General features: G+C 36.1%; 1 protein-coding gene across 3 annotated transcripts in view; it reads left to right on the top strand.

Moving 5' to 3' along the window:
• The first annotated feature begins 21878 nt into the window (after positions 1–21878).
• The window catches only part of LOC141432705 (neural cell adhesion molecule 1-like), a 202956-nt gene continuing 202259 nt past the window's right edge, over positions 21879–22575 (top strand). For 2 of the 3 annotated variants that reach the window (XM_074094438.1, XM_074094436.1), the window contains exon 1: positions 21879–22046. The gene's annotated coding sequence lies outside the window, so the exon portion shown is untranslated. Of the gene's footprint in view, positions 22047–22187; positions 22212–22575 lie in introns of those variants that run through there. The other variant, XM_074094437.1, reaches the window with a different exon arrangement.

Genomic DNA, 22575 nt, shown 5'->3' on the forward strand with positions numbered 1-22575 from the left:
CACTCGATGCGCGAGTCTGACTCGCATTTAGTCGTTTTTTTGTCAAGTTTTGCTAATAATATAGAAAACTTCCAACGTGATTTATGGTACTAAAAATCAACTTTATTTAGGTACAGTCACCAGCATTAATATCTGCCACAGCGGAGCGTGCAAAAATATCTGACACGTCCTTCCGGCCCTAGAAATAGAGTCGAGTTTGTTTGGTATTCACTAGTTCACTACAGAAGTTTCTTCTGGCTAAACTAAGCCCTGGACTTGTAGATTACACATACATTTTTGCGGAGGAGGTTTCCGCTTGTTTCAGTGAAATCAATGCTTCAAACAAAATGCTCTTGCTATTTCTGAATATATATCTATATATAATATATCTATTAAATTATATATATTTTTTTCCTTTGAAAATATTACACATCTAAGATAACATAATCTCGTTTGGTAGATAAGTTATTTGAATTCAGAAACGATGGTTACTTATTATAATTAGATTATAATATTTATGATGGCACAGCTTTTCTTGAAATTCTCTGCCGTCATTATTCTACGTACTTAATAGCCTGAAATTGGCTTAATTATATGAATAAAACTCTCTACCCTCAGCAGGAATGAAAAGGTCTGTACTTTCGTATGCCGTGAAGTATCTTTTAACGATAATTGAAGTCCTCAAAAGTACATAAGTGCGATAACAAGGGAATATATAGCAGAAGTATTGCTATTTAATATAATGGGGTAGTTTCTTGGGTACATACTATATTACCTATTCTATTTAGAAAGGGGCTGTTTCACCACCCATTGATCAATTTTATTTGACGGATAAATGTGATCCCGTCTTCGTCTATTCGAACAAAACAAACAGAGACGGCATCACATATATGCGTCAAAAAAAAAACAATGGATGGTGAAACAGGGGGTTAGTCTGTAAGTTAGGTTTGCAAAAAATATTGAACAGGTATATCTTTTTCTCTATCAAGCAAAAATGACAAAGATGAAGCGCATCAAAGTTCGGGAGCGGGCCCGTGATGTCATGCCGTGCGACACTTATTACTTTTGCTGACTTACTTTTTGTCGACTTTACTTGCATTCTCACCCAAACTGAAAAATCAAAAAAATAAAAAATAATGATAAATGAAAGAATGTTTAAGAGTTCCGTCCAGCGTTGACGATCTTGGCCGGACTGCCAGGTGGCCAGGATGTCTCTACCAGATTATTGTATTGTCACGCAATTTACATAAGTATGCCAAATTTCAAGTCAATCTGACTACTAAAAATTTGAAGTTTTTATTTTATTTTTTTATTTGACTGGATGGCAAACCGAGCAACTGGGTCTCCTGATGGTAAGAAATCACCACCGCCCATAGACACCTGCAACGCCAGGGGGATTGCAGATGCGTTGCCAACATAGAGGCCTAAGATGGGCTCAAGTGCCAGTAATTTCACCGGATTTGACTATACAGATATAGACAACGTGACAGGTGAAACTAAGTAAAAGCTGGAGTAATTAGATTTTTCTAGAACACTATTTGATAGACGTTCAAACTGCAGAGCTATATAATATCTAATTCAACGCTGTTCATACACGACGTAATGAAACATAACCTAATTTGACACCACAAACACACATAATTATGAATTTAAATCATGTGTCCATATTTGCGTACCTTACCCACGCAAACAGCGCTCGCATGCTCTTTAAGTAACTCCAGAGCAAACCCGTGTTACATTTCAAAAGTCAACACATGAATGCAAGTGCTTTGACGCTCTGTTGCTTCGAAAGAAATGCTTGCTCGCTGAGGTGTTATCTTAATCTGGACGCGCAGTCAGCCACCTTTGCGTCTATTGTGCTTCCTCTTTCACTCGCTGACGTATGCAGGGAGTCGTGGAAGGTAATATTTCTGCCCCTTTGAGTGTTCTCTTGGCTCTAAGTGACAGCCCCCGTTCAAGACGGTGCTCCATAACGCTTCGCTGCACCGCTCTGATGCTGAGTGATTGTTGCGATACAAATTAGAGATACTTTTACTTTTGATATGAAATAATCTTCGTACTTTGTGTGTGATCTGGAGATATACGTAATGAAATCAAAAGCATGAATACCTATGTTCATTCTTGTTTATAATTTGGCTTTTTGATCATTTCAGCCACCTCATTTTCGTGGTCACATTTTTAAATGAATGGGCTTTAGATTTTTGGAAAGGATAGTCTGCTTATGAGTAGCTTGAGAGGCCCTACTGCTTTTGTCAATAGTGTATGCTGTGACTGTGATCCCAAAACATTGACTCTCAAATTTTTGTAGCGAATTTTCGAGAAAGATTTTCAAAGCCTTTTTCCAGCCCATGTTGTTGTGAAACTTGGGAAATAAATATTTAATCTTCATTAAAACGTTCGAGCCCCAAAACGTGCATTGTAATTAGTGCCTAATTAGAAACGCTGCCTAATTATTCAGGAAAACCCCTGAGAACTAAAATAATGTTTTTTGGTACATCAATGTATATATTTTTTCCTTATTTCGTATTTCATATTTCGTAAGACGTTGCGGTTATCGTAGATATATATATAGTTTCAAGAAATAAAATATATAAGGAAACTAACGCGCAAACTAACCTAACCTAACCTACTGCATTTGTCTATTCTTAGACTACGGCATCCAAAATGCTGAATGATCAGTTATAATAGTTATTTTCTAATAGTTGTCCTACTTTCATTCAATTCATTGCTTTTACAGCCCAGTTACGACCAAACGTGACCGGCGGCTGTATAATGCGTGTGCCACCAGGTAATTATTGTATAGTATTATCATATCGGCAGCGCAATGGACAGAGAAAACGCTTGTCGTGTCGCCGGTTTGCGTACTCGTGACTGAGCTGTTAGACAGAATCTACTACGAAGTACAAACGACCAGTTCCCAGCTACCTCCGAAATTAGTTGCGAACCTTGTCATCCTCGTGTTAGTGCGGCATCGCAAATATTTGTCGCTCGTACAAGCAGAGTTCAGAACACTAGCTTGAACGGTGTGTGAAGACGAACTTATAGCGAGTGATACTTGGTTTTTGGCTACAGCTAACTAGCTAGGTTTTACAGGAGTAACGGTATTTAAAGCAGCGTTTCCACCAATAATGTGTGAGGATGTGTTGCGAGGGTTTTGGTTTTCATTAACCAATAGAAACGCTTCACTTACACATCCTCGCACAGCACATCTCTTGTGGGAACAGCTGAGCGGAGCGAGGCGAGGTGAATGAAGCGTTCCTATTGGTTAATGAAAAACATACTCCTCGCACATCTCATCAGCTTAATTGACCTGTTTCATGCATAGTCAATCGAGTAACCGCAAGACGATTTTTTTATGGCAATTCCTACATTGGAAAAAACTTTAAGGCTGTTTGTCATGTAGTATTTTACTAGTTGGCTTCTTAAAAAAAAACCAGACAAGTGCGTGTTAAACTCGCGTCAGATTTCATTTTAATTCCACAGACATCTTGTAAGTTTTCCAGTTGCTATTGCCTATATACGTCCCACTGTTGGGCGCAGGCCTCCTCACTGAATGAGAGCTTCCCAATGCTGATTGGGAACTTCACACACTATTGAATTGCTTCGCAGGTTTGTGCAGGTTTCCTCCCGTTGTTTTCCTTGACCGTAAAGCTCGTGGTAAATTTAAAATATAATTCCGCACATGAATTTCGAAAAACTCAGAGGTGCGAGCCGGGGTTTGAACCCAGCTTGAGAGGCCAGACGTCAAACCACTCGGCCACCACGGCTGTAGGTATACTTAGAAGTAGTTTCTGTATTTTTTTTAAAGATGAATAAGGCGAAACTAAAAAAAATAATGAGAAATATCTTTATTGTAGATGTTTTTAAATGGTATATATTTGCTTTTGACCACAGTAATATTGGTTATTTGGTATAGGCCCTATACTACAGGGTATGTAAACACATTGTTTTTTGACTGTGCTAAATAAATTGATATTAAATAATTTTACTACGTTCTAAGTCAAAAATAGTTTTGACGCACTTCACCGGAAGGAATAAACGTACCTTAATATCTAAAAATATTTTCCAACAGCCTAATACGACAATAGTTCTAACAACTCTCCCTTTGTCCATCTATTCGTGCGTATAAAAAGGCGTCCCGCTTTAAATGGGACCCCTTCAGCGAACGGGTTTCACGTAGAGTTGAAAAGGTAAATGAGATGCAGGGGCGGATGCAGGCGCGGCTCGACATTGTTTTAGTCAAATATGTGTTCTGTTGTTTGTAAAAGTTACAGTTTTGAAATGAACTCTGCCGTGTACACGGTGCCTGCGGGGTTACTCCGAAATTCGAAAATCGAAGTTCGTGTCGTTCCGTCCTTCTGACGCTTATACTATTTAATACGAGAGTAAGAGGGATGGTACGATACGAACTTTGATTTTCGAATTTCGGAGTAGGCCCTCTGAATTTTAACGCTTTTTTTTTGAGATGAAACGCTGAAACTATTTCAACTCCTTTTTTGAGAAGTGGCCCTGTATTACCTAACACTAATTACAACTAATTACGTAGAGGCAATTAGGGTAATATAATCCAATATGAGCGGTAATACGCCTCGATGGCCCATGCTGTGGTTACCTGATTAATTCGTTAATATTCGGTATAATCGAACTCTGATCTACCATAAAACGGTTAATTCGAGTGTCCTCCTATGATTATAAATGCCATTGTGTGTGTGTGTGTGTGTGTGTGTGTGTGTGTGTGTGTGTGTGGGGGGGGGGCGTGCGTGCGTGCGTGCGTGAAAGACAAAAGAGTAACAAACTCACACACACACACACACATTATTTTAAATTATTAGTGAATTATAATATTATTATAGTGAATTACTTTTCTAGTGATTAGAAGAGGTTAATGCAAAATATTTAGTGAATTTCTCATTTTGCTGGCTCAATGTCATGAGAGTTTGTGTTTTGTTTTTACACTTATCTAGATTATGCTTATTACAGTGAATATAGTCATTTATCTATAGACTCAATCTAATTACCGCGTCACTATTGTGGAAAAAAGCGACATGGTAATTGGACTGGTGCACAGATAAAAGAGAATGGTAGACGTACACATTGCTTCTCCGATGATTTTACTCGTACTGTGAAAACCCGGTCTTAGTTACAGTGTTTCTTCAGATTACACAGCGTTTTAATATGTTGGAGTAATTTCTTTTCGCGTCATAAAATTTTGCAGTGAAGCCGGGTCACTAACAAAAGAGTGAGTAATGACTTTGCGAAACAAAGTTGGAATTTTCGAGAAACTTCGGTGCCTCTTGAAAGCCTGTTATCTTAAGATTTGTCTGTTGTCTCACACTGCCGCTTGCCTGCATTTGGATTATCTTGACGACATTTAAATTTAAAACTGTAATAATGGTCAGCTACAAACAAAGGCTTATGATGTAAGCACATACACACTCAACAATTATTAAGAGATAGATACGTAAACAATATTGAAAATACAAGCTTGGCTAAAAAACTCAGTTTGTAACGAAAGTATCTTCCCAAAAAATGAATTATTGCAGAGATCGTGGTTAAAAAAAGATTACATTTCCTTCGCACACTTCGTCACACTATTTTAAGAGGAAAATTTTAAATGCAATTTATGATTTTCGTTTGACTCTTTAATCGTTGAGCTCGCATTTTTAAACTAATAAAATAAGCAAACAACTGGATAAAAGTTAGGATTCACCCACGACAGGCTTCCCACGACACGAACTGACTTTTGAATCCGGCATTCAGGGTTAAGTTTTGAATAAATCATGACCGGACTGGCGATTCAGACCTTTGTACAGCACAACACTTAGTCCATTTGACTTTATTACATTTGTGTAGCGAAGTAATATATCACTGCATTAGTTGGATAATGACATAACTAATAAAAAATAGGCCAAGAGCGTGTCGTACACGCCCAGGATAGGGTTCCGTAGCCATTACGATAAAATCAAATATATTTTTCTAAGGATTTCGTAATGTGTACTGAATCTTCCAAGTTTATGTATTTTTTATACCTTAGGCTGCTATTTACTCTTAAACTATGAGAGCCACTTATCCTCTCTCTCCTCTCTTCTGCTCTCCTGTTTTTTTTTAGCTATGTTAAACTAATGCAGCGATGAGTTCTGTATCAAGCATAAAACATGTCCTTTCGGCATTTTATATGATTACTTAAGAAGTAAACTTTCCATGATTGTAAGTAAAATTAACCTTACCTTTGTTTTTTAATGGTGTGGAAATGATAACCCCGTTCGGGGAAACAGTGGGTATGCGGGACTCTGAGGGGCATACTCAATAAAAACCACACGAGCTCCCTTCCACGACCTCGTCTGGTTTTACTTAGAACCTCCAATTCATTCCTCTACAATCTCAAAATTATCTCACCGTTAAGTTACGATATAGGAGTACCGCGAAGCCCACGGCCACCCCACAGAGCCACTCTGAGAACCTAACGTAGCTCCATCCCAGCCTATATACGTCCCACTGGGCACAGGCCTCCCCTCAGAATAAGAGGGCTTGGGCTGTAGTTCCCAAGCGGGCCCATTGCCTATTGGGAACTTCACACACATTGATTTACTTTGCAGGTTTGTTCAGGTTACTCACAATGTTTTCCTTCACCGTAAAGCTCGTGGTAAATTTCAAATGTACTTTCGCACATGAATTTCGAAAAACTCAGAGGTGCGGGCCGGGAAAAAGCCGTGGTGGCCGAGTGGTTTGACCTATGGCCTTATTTCAAGCTGATTTATTTCAAGATGATTGTGGGTTCAAACGTAAACCAATGCATAACAAATATAATTATAAATAATTCTGTAAAGATTACTTCTCGAGAAAATTGAATCATATCAAAATGTACCACTATACCAAACCCCCATTACATGTACAGACTGACCAACTTATCAGTGCATCAGACCAAGTAATACTACACTTTATGTGACTGACATTAAAACTTTTTCGATTCACAGATAAGTTGGTCAGTGTCTGTACCCTGTACTAAGTATGTAACATCTTTCGTCAGAAATTCTTCTTATAACATTTTTTCTTAGAAACAATGACCTTCGGTTATAAAAGCATGACTAATGAACGAGTATTAACAGTGAGAGACTGTTCCAGTCTTTATCATACTTTCGCCTCTGAATAACAGAGGGAATCCCGACGCTCCATTCATCAAGGATTTTTTATTAAAGTTATAAAGACAGAAAAATGGACAAGAAATGTATCTCTTAAAACCTTCCTACTCCGCGGTATCTCAAAATAGGTACATCTCTGCAACAAATGTATGTTTTCATGCAAAAATGTGAGCCACAAACCGTGTACAAAACACAACTTGGTGTACGCCTTTTTCAAGCGTTTCCATTCTGATCTACTTTTTGTAAATTCTAATAAAACTCATTAATTAGAATTAAACCAATTCACGCAATGTCCATAAATTATTGAGCAAAACGTAACCTCAAGTATCCAACTAAATAAGCGTCAAAACAATTCTTAACCTTGTTTCAGATTTACCTCCGAAAGTTAAAGTTAGTCGGATTAAAATAATAAGTCTGAAGGTAGACTCTCTGACAGAAACGGAAACTCTTCCCCGCGCTTTTTATTACAGGAGATTACAACAACGCTTAATTTATTCTCGAAATTTGTCTCACCACGAAAAATTTCCCGTCGCAATCGCTAACAAAAGGATGACTAATGGTTTTGTAAAACAAAGTTACACAGTCGCAAAGAAACTTTAAAAACAAATTTCAAGGATGTGAATTATTATCTCGGAAATTTTCTTTTTTCTTTAAATTTTTTTGGGTTATTTTATGGTAATTGTTGTGTGTAATAGAATTTTTACTCAGGATTCGTTCCGCAAAAGATTGAAGCTGTAATATTCGCAGTTGTCTTTGGATATTTCTATTTGTATAAACCCTCACCTCCTCTAAGGTTGCAAGTTTCTTTCTGAATTGGCTAAGATAAACAGTGCGAACAAATGTTTCATTTCTTATTATGTTTAGATTTAATAGTTATTTGTGTAAGAAGAGACCAAAGTTGTTTTTTGTTGCGAGTGTTGATTTTGAATCCCGAGTAAGCGAATTATTCTATTAATTGAATCACGAGCGACGAGCGTATGCCAAATTTCAGCTTTCTACGACCAGTAAAACGAAAAATCACGTTTTTTCCCGTTCCCGTCAGAATTTCGAGAAATCCTTTTGTAGTGCTCCCCTACACCCCTCAAGGAACCTAAAGGCTAAATTTCAGTTTTCTACGACCAGTAAAATGAAAAATCCATCCCGTTGAACTGAATATAAATCCCGTTTTTTCTTTATCCCGTGGGAATTTCCAAAAATCCTTAAAATATTTTTTACTATTATAATCACCTACTTCTATGCCAAATTTGAAGAGTCTAGTAATTATTGTTCATGGGATTCCGTTGAACTGAATATATAAATCCCGTTTTTTCCTTATCCCGTGGGAATTTCCAAAAATCCTGAAATTAATGTTTTAATTAATGTAATACCTACTCGTGTATGAAATTTGAAGAGTCTAGTTATTATAGTTACTGAGATAGGGTCACTCGGAATCGAATATATAAATCCCGATTTTTCCCGTTCCCGTGGGAATTTCCAAAAATCCTTCCTTAGTGGATGCCTACATTGTATAAGGTATCTATGTGCAAAATTTCAAGTCTCTAGGTCCAGTGGTTTGGGCTGTGCGTTGATATATCAGTCAGTCAGTCAGGACGTATGCGATGTATGCGATTTTGCTCCGGCTTTACCATGGAAATATCTGGCGCTTTGCCACAACAAACAAGTCAAACAAGTGTAATCAGTATATACGTAAACACGTTGTTTCCTGTTTTTCGTCGGATTCCTTACCACGCGCTGGATTTTAAGTCTAATTACCGATGACTAATCAGTAATCACAAGTTAGGTGAATTGAGAGCCGCTATTCAGGGATATGTGAACGAATTCTGCCACCAACTTTGGGGATAAGCCTGTGTCAATTACGCATTGAGAAGGGTCTTGGTTCGGCACGACAAATTGAATGGTTTGAGACGCACCAGCCCGACTGACTGGCAATTTTTACCACTAAGGGCAGGGCCTATGAGCTTATGGGATCGATATGGTGGATAACGAAATGGAAGGCGATTTTATGATAGCCCGGCGACATATCTTTGTTTCACATGAATGGGATTTATAAGGGCTGTCGGTGTAAGGTATTGAAGCGCTCGGTTTCGCGTTTCGCAGTCTAACCCATTTGTTCCAATCTCTGACAAAAAAGACGGAATTCTACAAAAAAAAGTGAGGCCAGGTCTACGCCTTGCTTTCTGAACTTTAGTCTGCTCGGTGACGTTTAGTTACACTTGCGTGAATCTGTATTTATAATAAGATTTAGTTTCTAACCCCAGAAGCAAAAAGAGGGGTGTTATAAGTTTGACCGCTATGTGTGTCTGTCTGTCTGTGGCACCGTAGCTCTTAAACGGGTGTACCGATTTGAATGCGGTTTTTTTTTATTTGAAAGCAGGTTTTCTAGCAATGGTTTTTAAACATGTTTCATCAAAATCGGTTCAGCCGTTTTTGAGGTATTGAACTTTGAAGTGACAAAGTCGGGGGTTTATAAGTTCCGCGTTTCGTTATACCGACCTCGCTTTGCTGTTCGCAGAACCTTCATCTTTACTTGAGGTTGCAATCTTAGACATGTTTTTAGTTTTTTATCAGTTTAGTACAAATACAAATCTGCTACTAGGTATATTGACAAATAAATTTAAATCATGATTAGGTATGCTCACTTTATTCGTAAGTGTTTCACCTACAAAATCGCAGCTACGAGCACAAAGCAACATAATAGGTATAGCAATAATCAAGAATTTTTCGTCTTTGTAATGTCATGTGCTTTCAAAACATTATGACGAAATATGCCAAAATGTCTCCGAACTTTAATTATTACCCGTCGTAAAGTTCCACATTTCATACGTTCGCTATTCAATCAAAGTAAATTAAAGACAACTCGTCAACTCGTAACAATAAACAAATTTCGCTGAACGCTTTGAGTCGAGTAATGAATAAAGTTTTATTAAACAATACGGGCTCAGTCATGTGACGGGGATCGCTATTTGCTTTGTTTAGTAAAATCGCTGGAATATCCACTACAAGGCTAAGAACTATGAAGCTACAAAAAATAAATGTCGATGAAAAACCGACCAGAAGAAGTACAGTAAACGCTATTACTTCTAAGTTGGTCCAATTAACGGATTCTCCAGTTAACTTTACCTATCATTTTATACAACAGACCCCGTTTTTCTTTTGAATGTCAAGTAGGTATTCGCATAATATAAGTAGGTACATACCTAATTTCTATTTGAGAAAATATTTATGTATCGCCTGGCGAGCCATAAGATTCAGCAATTAAATTGAAATTTTATTTCTGGGAACACCGCGGTTGAGATTTTATCTCGATCCCATTGAAAAATCTTGATAAAAAGTAGCTTAATTGTGTATTTTTGGGAAGATCCAGCTATCTGCGGACCAAATTTAATTTTAACCTGTTAACCGTTTTAGCGTAAAGGAGTAGGTAACAACACAGTACCTACTGAAAGAAAATTTGGCAAAAATGTAAAAAAAATAATAGCAAAAATATTCCATTGTTCGAGTTCAACATTCCCACAAAAATAATGCGGAGTACTGTTTACTTTGTTAAAAAAAAAAAACATTTTTATTATAACAAGCAAAGTAACATTACATACGAGCACTGCAAGCTTGCGAAAATAATCATCCTTCAAACATGTAAATTTTAGTGATGTCCAAACCGAATTGGCTGCTTATCGACAACCGCCCGGGATCCCGGCCTAGTTAATCTCCCTTCCGTAATCGATAAACCGAAATTTCCACGGAACGGGGAAATGCTGCGATTCGAGATGTCATTACGTACGTTAGTCGCTTCGTTGTGTTTCGTCACGTTCCTTGTTTTAATCACGTGTTCGCATGACGAATATCTTGCGAAGAATAAAATGGCCTTCACAGCGGAAATATGTTAAATAGACTTTACCCGGTTCGCTCGAGTTAACCATTACGTCTGGCATTTGAAGTGGAATTTTGGGATCGAATTTAAATTCCGAGTTTTTAAATAAATCTCGTGATAGAGTAACAAATAAACACACACACATACACGCACAAAAGCAAACACTCACAAATTATAGCATTTACAATATTTGTAGAATAACGTGTGTGATGTGTCTCGTGCATAACGATCCTAAAAAGACTACAGGTTTTTTTTTCTAACACAGAATGTCTGGCTGGCATGTTAATATTAATAAAACCTTGTTACATTACAACTAGAATGTTAATGTCGCTCAGGTCTCGTCGGTTTTCGTTTTCCTGAAGATTCAAATGAGGAAGAAAAAGAAATCTAATCTTTTGTTTCGAGTTCTGAACAACATTAGCAAACTAGTTTGAATATACATGGACATGGTCTATTATTTATAACAGAAAGTATATGCTTTATGAAGTTAAATGCACGTTCTGATTGTTTAATCTGTTAATAATACCCTAAACTGACATAAATTCATCTATAAATAAAGCTACTTAAAGTTTGATTTTGGCGACAAATGATTTCTCTTCAAATACGTATTTTTTGAGCCCATCATCATCATCGTCATATCAGCCGTAGGACGTCCACTGTTGGACATAGGACTCCCCCATAGATCTCCAGTTGCTCCGTTTGCAAGCGGCCTGCATGCACCGTGAACCCGCGGTTTTAACCAGGTCATCGGTCCATCTCATTGGTGGCCTACGTGACAACTTTCTGTTTTAGTTTAGTGTTTATTCAGTTCGACGTCACAGCGAATGCCACTCGGTACACGTATAAGTTGTTAAAAGCGATTAATATATTATTGCTATTTGAACTAGTTAATTTACAAAAATATAGGAATGTACCATTTTGCGGAAGTCTTTACTATAAATATGTTAGGGTACCCACAGGAAATAATCGTTCGTACAGAAAAAATGTAATCTGCATCAAACAACCTCCATCACCAACCTCCATCAACCGAACCTCCATCAGGCAATCTGCTCCCACCGTGGGATCTTTCAGGGAAGGCTTAAGAAGAATATGGCTTACACATTCTCCTTAAATATTTGAGAACATTCCTTTGTTTAATATGCTTATATTATATTATATGTATTATGGTCATATATATAGTAGTTTATTTATTTATATTGTAGTTTATGTATTATATTGTTTAAAGCACTGTATAGTAGCTTCCACTATTTTAACTCTTAAACTCACTCTTTGTCGGACCCTAACGTATTGCTCCTCTCATCCACTCAAAGGTTGACTGGTAGAGATCCCTTAAAGGGGTAAGTCCGCCTTTGTACAAGTATCTCAAAGTTTGTCAATTGTATTTTGTCAATTTTCTTTTGTACAATAAAGAGTTTACATACATACAACTTAGCCACTTAAATATTGACAAGCCCTTGTTATAATATAACTAGCTTTTGCCCGCAACTTCGTCCGCGTGGAATTCGTTTATCGCGCGCAGTTCTCTCGAAAACCTCTAAAATTAAATTATGCATGTAATATACATAATAAAAACCGGCCAAGAGCGTGTCGGACACGCCCAAAATAGGGTTCCGTAGCCATTACGAAAAAATTAAGTACTTAATATTTTTCTAAGGATTTCGTATTTTAGACGGAATCTTCCAAGTTTAGGTATATTTTATACCTTTGGCTGCTATTTACTTTTAAACTACTAATAATTCTCAAGCAAACTTAGCCGTTATAGTTTTCCTTGAAAGTTTGATATATTTTTTTTAATTGTACTATTTTGTTGGCATAGTTTGCATTTATATCTGTGCAAAATTACAGCTTTCTAGCATTGATAGTCCCTGAGCAAAGCCGCGGACGGACGGACAGACAGACAGACAGACATGGTGAAACTATAAGGGTTCCGTTTTTGCCATTCTGGCTAAGGAATCCTAAAAACCTTCCTCTTGAATCGCTCTATCTAATAAAAAAAACCGCATCAAAATCCGTTGAGTAGTTTTAAAGATCTAAGCATACATAGGGACAGACAGCGGGAAGCGACTTTGTTTTAGGTATACTACGAGTATGAAGTGATTAGTTACCAAGTAATTATATTCAGCATTTTTTGCTCAGAAAACGTTCAATAAGTAATGACTTCGAACGTCTGACATGTTTTATACCAGGACATTCAATACTAATTGGTAAAATAATCCGTCAATGTATCTTCCCGATGTATTATTCCCCAAGTTAATAAATACAATAACAGTATTGTGGGTTCGTCTATTTATGAGGAAAATGCTCATTTGGCTTACTTATATTACTTCGCGATGGATTCACGCTCTGGTGGTAATCGTTAATACCAGCAAATTACATTGTCGCAAGAAACGTACGTTGACAATAGGAGTAAGGGGACGTCTTAGTAGGGCATTCGAGGGACACACCGCATTCATCAGCAGGTTTCCTTTATAAACCCTAAACATTGTCTGGCGTATTACAAATTTTGTTGACTTATTTTCTTAAGCCTTAATTTTTTTGCTTTCAGCTAGACCAAAACTTAGAAAACGTAGAAATTTGACATTATTGTCATTTCGTTAAAATATACTTCAAACTCTATGCTAACTTCTTTGGGAGTCAATAATTAATAATAATAACATATAATGAGAATGTTGCCTGTTTTGCAAATCTTTTCATATTAATAATTTAATGTATTTTATAGAACGTGAATTTCTCGAAGAACTTCATGGCGGTTAAGTTCTGGTTTCCTACGACGGCCGTGTCGTCATAGTACTAGGTGCATAGGTAACAGATAAATTTACTGTAAATCAACAAATAATATTTAAAAGTCGGTCAAGCGCGAGTAACCTGCAGAAAACTTATCAAGGTGAAAGTCTATAAACATGCCGTGTCGTATCTTCTTCAAACTCGACAGTGGCAGAATTATCAAGAAGCCGACGGGGCGACCATTTCCTAAAATTGACATTAAATTCAGTTGAGTTTTACTTTTAACTATCCTGCAAACCTAACTTTACAAATATCCACCCAGATCTTTTCTACTTATTGGGTAGGGTGTCCATTATGCTGGCTGCGTTTTCTCTTTGTATGACAATGCCAATTATACGTTGATCGAGAAAAGAGCCAGCTCTATGGTCACATGTGGAACGAACAAATAAAAAAAAAAACAACGTAAAATACTGTGTGTAAATAAAATCTTTGATTTATATGTATTAATATGAGCGAATTCGATATTAACTTATGCTATTGATCATGTTGTTGCATGTTGTTGCCTTTCAACCTTTGAGTTTTTACTGAATTTATTTTTCTGTATTCTGTTGACAATTCTAGTCTTAGCTTAGTGAAGTTTACAGACTTTGTGAGCTTCTGATAGAATTATTTTTTTGACATGGGTTTAAGCCATATTTGCCGAAATATTTAAGGGACAATAAATAATTAAAACTCAACGTTATCTACTTAAAACAGTATTTAAATACTGAAACGTGTTTTTATCTTGCACAAAATCTGGTTATTTTTGACTAGGCAAAAATACAGTCTTTCCATTAGCCGTTTTAGACATGAAAATGATTAAAATAAATTAAGTAAATTGTAATTTGTTGTATTGTCTTAAAGATAAAATATTAGGTGTACGAAAAATTCGTAACTTGTCCGTGCGAGTAGAAGTGTTTTGATTACATATGTACACCTACTTATATAAGGTGCTAACAAATTAGGTACCAATATCTTTACAGCTGATAGTAGGTACTTCGTCTCCAGGAGTAGACTTAAGTATAAAATATGTAAAAGTTTATGTAACTTTTTTGAGATAATTTAGAGAATCAACTATACTGCGTAAAAAACACCTGTTAATGAGATAATTAATAGTCAGTGATTAAAACTTCTTTGACTGTCTTGACTGTCACGAGTAACTGGCCACTTAATTTAGATACTTACATAAATGTCAAAGTCACAATGCTTACTAAAAGTTTTCCCGCCAATCGTTGACGTATGACAAACGACAGTACACTTGACTGAAAGTGTTAAATAATATTGTCACTCCAATGCACAGGCTGATTATGTTTGGGCGGAATGATGATTTATTTATTTTGTTCAGGAAATTAAAACAAAAATATCGTATAAAAAGTTATCTTAGTTTATATTTAAAGTTAATTGTTTGATCTAATTTAACGTCTCTTAAAATATTGGTACTTAATTTGTTAGCACGACAAACCTGTGTATAGATATCCGGGTCAAAATCAGGTTAAAGATGTCTATTTATATCGTTTATTTTTTTAACGTAACTGGAAAAATAGACATTCTTGCTACAATTTTCTACAAATTTGTTACACAGTCCGTCTATTTTGCTTTTCACATAAATATAATATTTATAAACAATCAAAAATACCTATATTTATGTAACACACGTCCTAATCACTATACATGTTCATATTTATATTTCTTATCGAATTGTAATACCTCCTAAGAATTGGCTAATATTTACGTTGTAGTTTGCACAGGTATGTTTGAAGCTCTAAAAACTTAAACGTACCAAATGTGCTCAAGTACTCATAACTTCGACTATACATACTGCCGTGTTTGAATATTTTTGAACACCTTGGTCGGTTCCAGTACATCTCGTTTCCACTGTACCATCAAATAAAAATGTTTTGTACGCAATAAAATACCCGCATAATACGGTTGACTGTCGGAGTTAAAACATAAAAGGACCGCGATATGAACCTTGCTAAAACTTCTGACGGATCTACTTACCAATATCGCTATTGGGTCTATAGTACGAAGTTTATCGTACTTTCCGCCCGAGTGAAGTGTGGGCGCAGACTCGGTTGCCTCCTTGAGTATATCACACCATAACGTAACGTTTCGGGTGTCGGGTTGCCAACGTCCGATGCTGAGATGAAATCATTTCGGGGTAGATGTGGTAATTTTATGGATGTGGTTAGTGTTTGTTTATCATTTTTAACCCCCGACGCAAAAAGAGGGGTGTTATAAATTTGACCGCTATGTGTGTCTGTGTGTGTGTCTGTCTGTGGCACCTTAGCTCTTAAACGTGGTGGTGTAGCAATTGCTGGCTTCGTATTAGTTCTCATACTCAGCCAGCAATTGCCTACTTCCAGGCCACGACAATAATCTATTATTACATGTCATATCGATTGTTATTTTAAAATTTTCTATCAATTACTTTAGGGTGTTTCGCTAAGCAAATGTACAGATTGGATAAAATTAAGTACTATAAGTGACATAGCTGGGAATAGAAGAGATATGTTTTTTTAGCTATCGATGAATTCTATCATACTGTGACATTTGAATATTATTGTCACATTGGTAAGGATTCCTGCGAATACAAGTTTCTCCAGTATGTTACATAACAATATTCTGAGAAGCAAAAGTTCGCGAAACACGGAATTATATCGAGATATAAAATATAACCGTTTGAAGATGGCTTCCGCGAAATATATCGGAAACCAGCATATCATTAAGGTCGTTGGTACAACAAAACGCGTAATTTCCAATCATATCTATTGTTGGATTTTAAATGATATAAATATACAATTTCTAGGTAATATGTAACTTCATTCATCATCATCATCGGTCATTTTATTTTTTCTTAATCAATAATTGGGCGTAATACGAAATAATCACTTAAGTGGTTTTTAAAAAAAAAATCTGTTAGATATATTGGTGGATTCAGCTTGCGGGTCTAAAAACTGAATTATTCAAACATATTTTGACATTAAATTTACTGATAACATTTTTGCTATAAAAAAAACATCTATTTTAAGGTACAATTTTCTTTACCATCTTCCGGAACCAAATTTTGGTGGATTCGAAAATATAGGTTCTTAAAATTACACGTAAAAGCCGTATACAAAAAATTATCCTTATATCGAATTATTTCCAAAAAAATTTAGAATAACCAGGCTACTAATAAAATTAGGCTATACTACGAATATCTGAAAAAAATCTAGTGTCTTCTACCGTTTTCGTACCGTAAATTCTACCGGTACTGGAAATTTTATAGTCGTGTGAAAATCGTTTAGTAAATTTTCGGTGGGGCGTTCTTTCTTGACTTGCAAAAATAATTATTCAGTTATTTTTTTTTCCGTGACCAAACACGAACGCCAATTCACTGAGCTAGCGGCCGGTGGAGTCTGGCGAGCTTGGACGAACTTCGCCACACCAGTAATACACATTCTCATCTATGTTTGCCACTGCCGCCTGCTGCTGCTGCCGAGCGGACCCGAAGTCAGCCTCATAGTAATATACTCATGGTATTTTGTCGATTTTAAGAAGAAGAAGAAGAAGATTGATTTATTGGCCAACATGAACAATACAGGATAGGCACACAGAATACAAATAAACAATAAACTAATAAAAAATGCGTTTGCCAGTCCCTTGCACTGTGTGGCAAAAGGAACAGGCTCAGCTTATGCTGTGTGTGTATTTTATACTATTCGATGTTAATTTTGTATTATTTTCTTCTAATGTATTTAAATGTGTATCGAATATGACTGTGCAAATAAATGTTACTCTCTCTCTCTCTCTTTCTCAAACATGTTTTTGATGCCGAAACCGATTCTTGGAAGGACACTAAAAACTCCTCTTTACTTCTACAGTTCTTATGGCCTTCTACTAAAAAGAGTAATGACATTATTATCTATTCTGTGGTAATGAGATAAAGGACTGAGCGGACCGGAGAAACAAACATGCCACGCGGAATCACATCTATGCTGTTAGTTATTTTGAGGTAAACGGACTACGTACGCAGTCCGTACCGCTTCCAGCAAAAGGCAGGCATTAAGTTATAGTTTTTGTTTTTATGCTAACTTTTAAATTCGCTTTTTTATATTTTATAAATTTGCTTATTGTATGCCTGGGCATTTCTATTCAAAGTTCCTGAGTTTATCTCTCCGATTTCAACAAAATTTGGGAGTTAGACTCAGTCCATGATTCCGAGCTGTAAAAACAGGGTCTCCAGATGTATTCCCAAAATATTGTATGGATGTGTCCGTTCCGTTACGATTTTTTTTAATAATTTTAGTAACTTTAAATAGAAATATGCCTTACTACTAATGTTATGGACTACTTATCCCTTTACGGCCGAAAAACTGTGTTTCCGATTTTGTTTCTAAAATAAAAATTAATTGTGGGTCGCGAATAGATGATTCAACATTCATTATTATTATTATTATTATAGCGTATCTGCTAAATTTCAAATTTCTTGCTTCAGTGGTTAGTTTAGGATGTGGATTGTCTTACAGTCAGTCTGCCAGTTACCTACGGTAATACGATGACAATCATAATCTCTCTCTCTCTCTCTAATACGAAGTTTGTTATAATCTATTGGTTAAACATAAATAATTTCATAGTTATTGTATAGTTTTCAACCGTTTAAAGTGGAATAAATAAGCAATAATTGCATGGAGATTATAGGTATATTCACGATGACGCATGCCGTGGTTCTTATTACAATGTCATTAGTGTCTAATTTTGACAAGATCACGCCTCTTCGTGGATGGCACTAGGTATACGTGATTTGTTCGAAAGTATAATATATTGATGTATTAGACTATTTCTCAAAAAGTTGTCCATTTAAAAAAAAACATTTGTCCACTTATTTAAAAAATAATCCTGACGCTATTTCACCACAAAAAATAAGTAATATTGTTTTTAAATATATACAAAACCTGGTGGTAAAAGTGATAAAAAGTCAGATAATCTTTGTTATTGCATCAAATAGAAAGTTTTGATGTAGACAAAATTACGATTTTTCCTCACAAGATTTCGTGACGTTTTCCTGACGTCAAAAAATTTTGCACGTTTTATGTAGTTTATGTTTTGTGATCTCGTCTTAAGGGTTAAAAATTTCTTGACAAAACTGATTTCTTGTCAATTTCATGACGGGAAAACTTTTTGAGAAATACTCATCAATCATTAATTAACTTGTTGGTAGTCATCGGCATATTGAATTGAAATAGGCACCGATGAATCTGTGTGTACAGTCAACGGCAAGATTAGTTGCGCTTTTTTATTCATTATGGAGCTACAAAATTGACAACAGATTTAAATGTGATAATTTTAATAACTTATTACGATCGATGTATCAACCAATTTTGTTATATCCTATGTCTTTTATGAGTATGTTATGCCTCTTAAGTTGATTGTGGAATCATAGATAGGGAAAAACGAGTGAAAAAAACTAAAAAATTTCAACACTGATTAGCGTTACTTACATACTAATCATCATCATAATCAGCTGCAGGATATCCACTGTTGGACAAAGGCCTTCCCATAAAAAACCGGCCAAGTGCGAGTCAGACTCGCGCACCGAGGGTTCCGTATAAATATTTTTATTACTTATGTGATGTAACTAAACATTTACGGTTTTCACAACTTCCTTTATCTGTGCTATAAGACGTTGCTTTGTACCAAATTTCAAGATTCCAAGTTCACGGGAAGTACCCTGTAGGTTTTGATCCCCTTGCGAGTGTCGAAAATTTGCAGCATAAACGGCTGTATTTTTTGATTGCGTTGGCTTAGAAGTTTGATTTTTTTCAGCTCCAAGGAACAGTAGACCTAAGTATTTTATATAAATTTCAGCTTGATACCTCCACGCGTTCCTGAGAAAAAGGGTCTTGACAGACGGACGGACGGACAACAAAGTGGTTCCGTTTTTTCCTTTCGAGGTACAGATCCCTAAAAACTAAACTCACTCAGCCGCCACGAAAATACAGCAAACTCTTTACAATGCCAGCATCAAGCTGCTATATTTTTGCGTGGACCTGTTACATTATTTGAGCTAACGAATCATTCCAAAAATAATTGAAACTTATTTAACCACTGGCTTAAAACATCTAAAGCTGACGCATCTACCACGCTCCTCGTCGCAGGGCGGGCACTAAATTAACCCGCTAGCAAGTTTATCTCATTTCCAACCGAGGGGGCGCGATAGCTTCGATTAGCTGAGCTGTGAACACCTTTTGTACATGAGTAGGTATGATGTTTTCGCATGCTAATGAGTAATGAGCTTTATTGACTGGACTAATAATAAAAATCTCGTGAGAGTTTTCTTTAACAATTTCGCCATTTTTTCGCCTCTACGCTGTTGTATCTCATTTCGGCCTATATGTCCCACTGCTGAGCACAGACTTCCTCTTAGAATGACGGCTTGGGCCGTAGATCCACACGGGCCGAGTGCGGATTGGGCACTTTACACACACCATTGAAGGTATTCCCTTGACTTGTCTAAAAATGTTTTGCCTAATTTCACTTTGTCTAACAACTTTTACTAATAATATTATGCGACATTTATGTTAGACACTTAAATAAATTATGATTATTAAAAAATATAATTATGTCAGTCAAACATTGTGCGAAATAAGTTTATACAAAATAAAATTATGCTACATGTATGTTAGACAGAATAATTATATCAATCAAACGTTATACGAAATAAGTTTATACAAAATGAACATGTATGTTAGACAAAATATAATTATGTCAGTCAAACATTATATCAAATGAGTTTATACAAAATGAAAATTAGGTAATTTAAAATTAGGCAAAACAAAATTATGTGAAGTAAGTTGTATATAAAATGACTCACTAAAATGAAAATTAGGTAAAATGAAATATTAGTTTATTTAACATTAGGCAAACTGAAAATAGGCAAAAAGTTGTTAGGCAAAACAAGGTACAACCGGGTAAATCGCGCTGTCATCGTTCATCCACCATTACCTCTTATATTTCGTTTTCTAGATTTTTTTTACCGTACAACGGCAAAACCTACTAGACACTGGCAAAATTGTCCTCCAATGGACAGAGCCATACTTTTCTAAAAATTTAATCTAATCTAACTCTGTGATGTTCCTATTTCTACACGACTGCCTGAAAAAAGTGTGTTGTGTTAAGGGTTGTCGAAATTTCGTACCTTCCAGCAACCTTGGCCTTTCCAAACGATGCTCCGGAGAAATGGAGTCCACTTATCTAAAAAGTGTATTAGTAACACTAGCGTTTTCTCTTTTACTATTTGGTTCATCTTGGAACCTTGGTTACTTTTTTATAAATTTTATACTGCAATAGCAATTTTTTCTGTGGAAATTAGGGTTGCGATACACTGCAAAATTAAGCAGATTGTTTTAGTTCGTTGGTTAAATTGTTTTAATATTTTATTTGCATGATTTTTAAGCAATACCTTATGTTAAGCAATACGCGTGGTTATAATCTGCTTAATTGGGACTTAAACAGCTTAAAATAACACAACAAAATGTAAAGATATTTCAGTAACACATCAGCCAAAACAGTTTCCTCTTATAGCTATTTTTTTTGCATCTTAATGTTCAGATATAAACAGATACTTAATTTAATTAGTCACAAAAATATACGAATAACTAGTCATTATTAAAGTTCAAAAAGCATCAAATAAACAACTCAAAAACGACTGTTACTAAAACGATGTTATTTCTACTTAGATACCACTAAACTTATCAAATTTAATAATTCCATCAATACCCGAAAACAATTTTATAAAAGGACATTCCTAATAATTATTTCAAGCGACTCAAGGAAAAGAACGACCCAATTTACAGAAACAGGCGATGCCTCCGCAGCAATTAAAGTTGCCGTGAAACCGAAACGTTGCCGAAACATCAAAAACAAAGGTACGGAATTACGATTTACTTCGCAACCATTTTGACAAGGCTTAACAAGGAATTTCCGTACGGTCAATACGCTAATTTGGATTCGAGTAATTAATACATACCTGCCAAAGGTATTTGGATTTGTACCTGGCGAAGGCTGACGAAGGAAACCGAGGTGGCCCGAACGTTTCTAGAGGCACCGCTCGTCTACCTTCGTTCTTCAGTAAGCCGCGCGTCGCGCGTCGAAACACACGCTTGGTGTGAGTACGTCACGAGCACGCCGATACCGTGTCACGTAAATGTGATCACGGTAAACTTCCATGCAAACAAATAAAACTCGTAAAGTACTTAAAGTTCAATTGTGAGTGTGAGAGCTGAAGTGAAAAAAACTGAGGTGAACACATTGAGGTAAGCTTGAGGGTTGAAATTGTACTTATGGTGTATGAAATGAATGAATATGACATGACAGGTTGCATCAAGGTTGCATTGATAACAGGTAGACAACTTTATTTACCCAATGACAGGGATAAACAAAGACTGAACGGTTTAAAGTTACTGTCTACGTACACCTAGGTAAAGTAGCGCAAAAGTTTTACAAACGTTTAATCTTAATTCTGTTACTTTTAAAGAATGGAAATATTTTGAAATTAGCGTTATTCGTATTCTTGGTGTTTTATGCTTTATTTTCCGTTAACAAGAGGAGCGGGGCGAGACGTAGAGTTCAACTAATTTATTGGTTGGATTTTGAATATAATATAAAGAAAGAAAGTAAGTACTCTAAATACTGAACATAGAGTAGTTTGTGAGGTATCCCATCTTAGGCCTCTAGGTTGGCAACGCGTCTGCAATACCCCTGGTGTTGCAGATGTTTATGGGCGGTGGTGATCTCTTACCATCAGGAGACCCACTTGCTCGTTTGCCATCCAGTCAAATAAAA

Source organism: Choristoneura fumiferana, chromosome 11, assembly GCF_025370935.1.
Source record: "Choristoneura fumiferana chromosome 11, NRCan_CFum_1, whole genome shotgun sequence".
Taxonomy (NCBI): Eukaryota; Metazoa; Arthropoda; class Insecta; order Lepidoptera; family Tortricidae; genus Choristoneura; species Choristoneura fumiferana.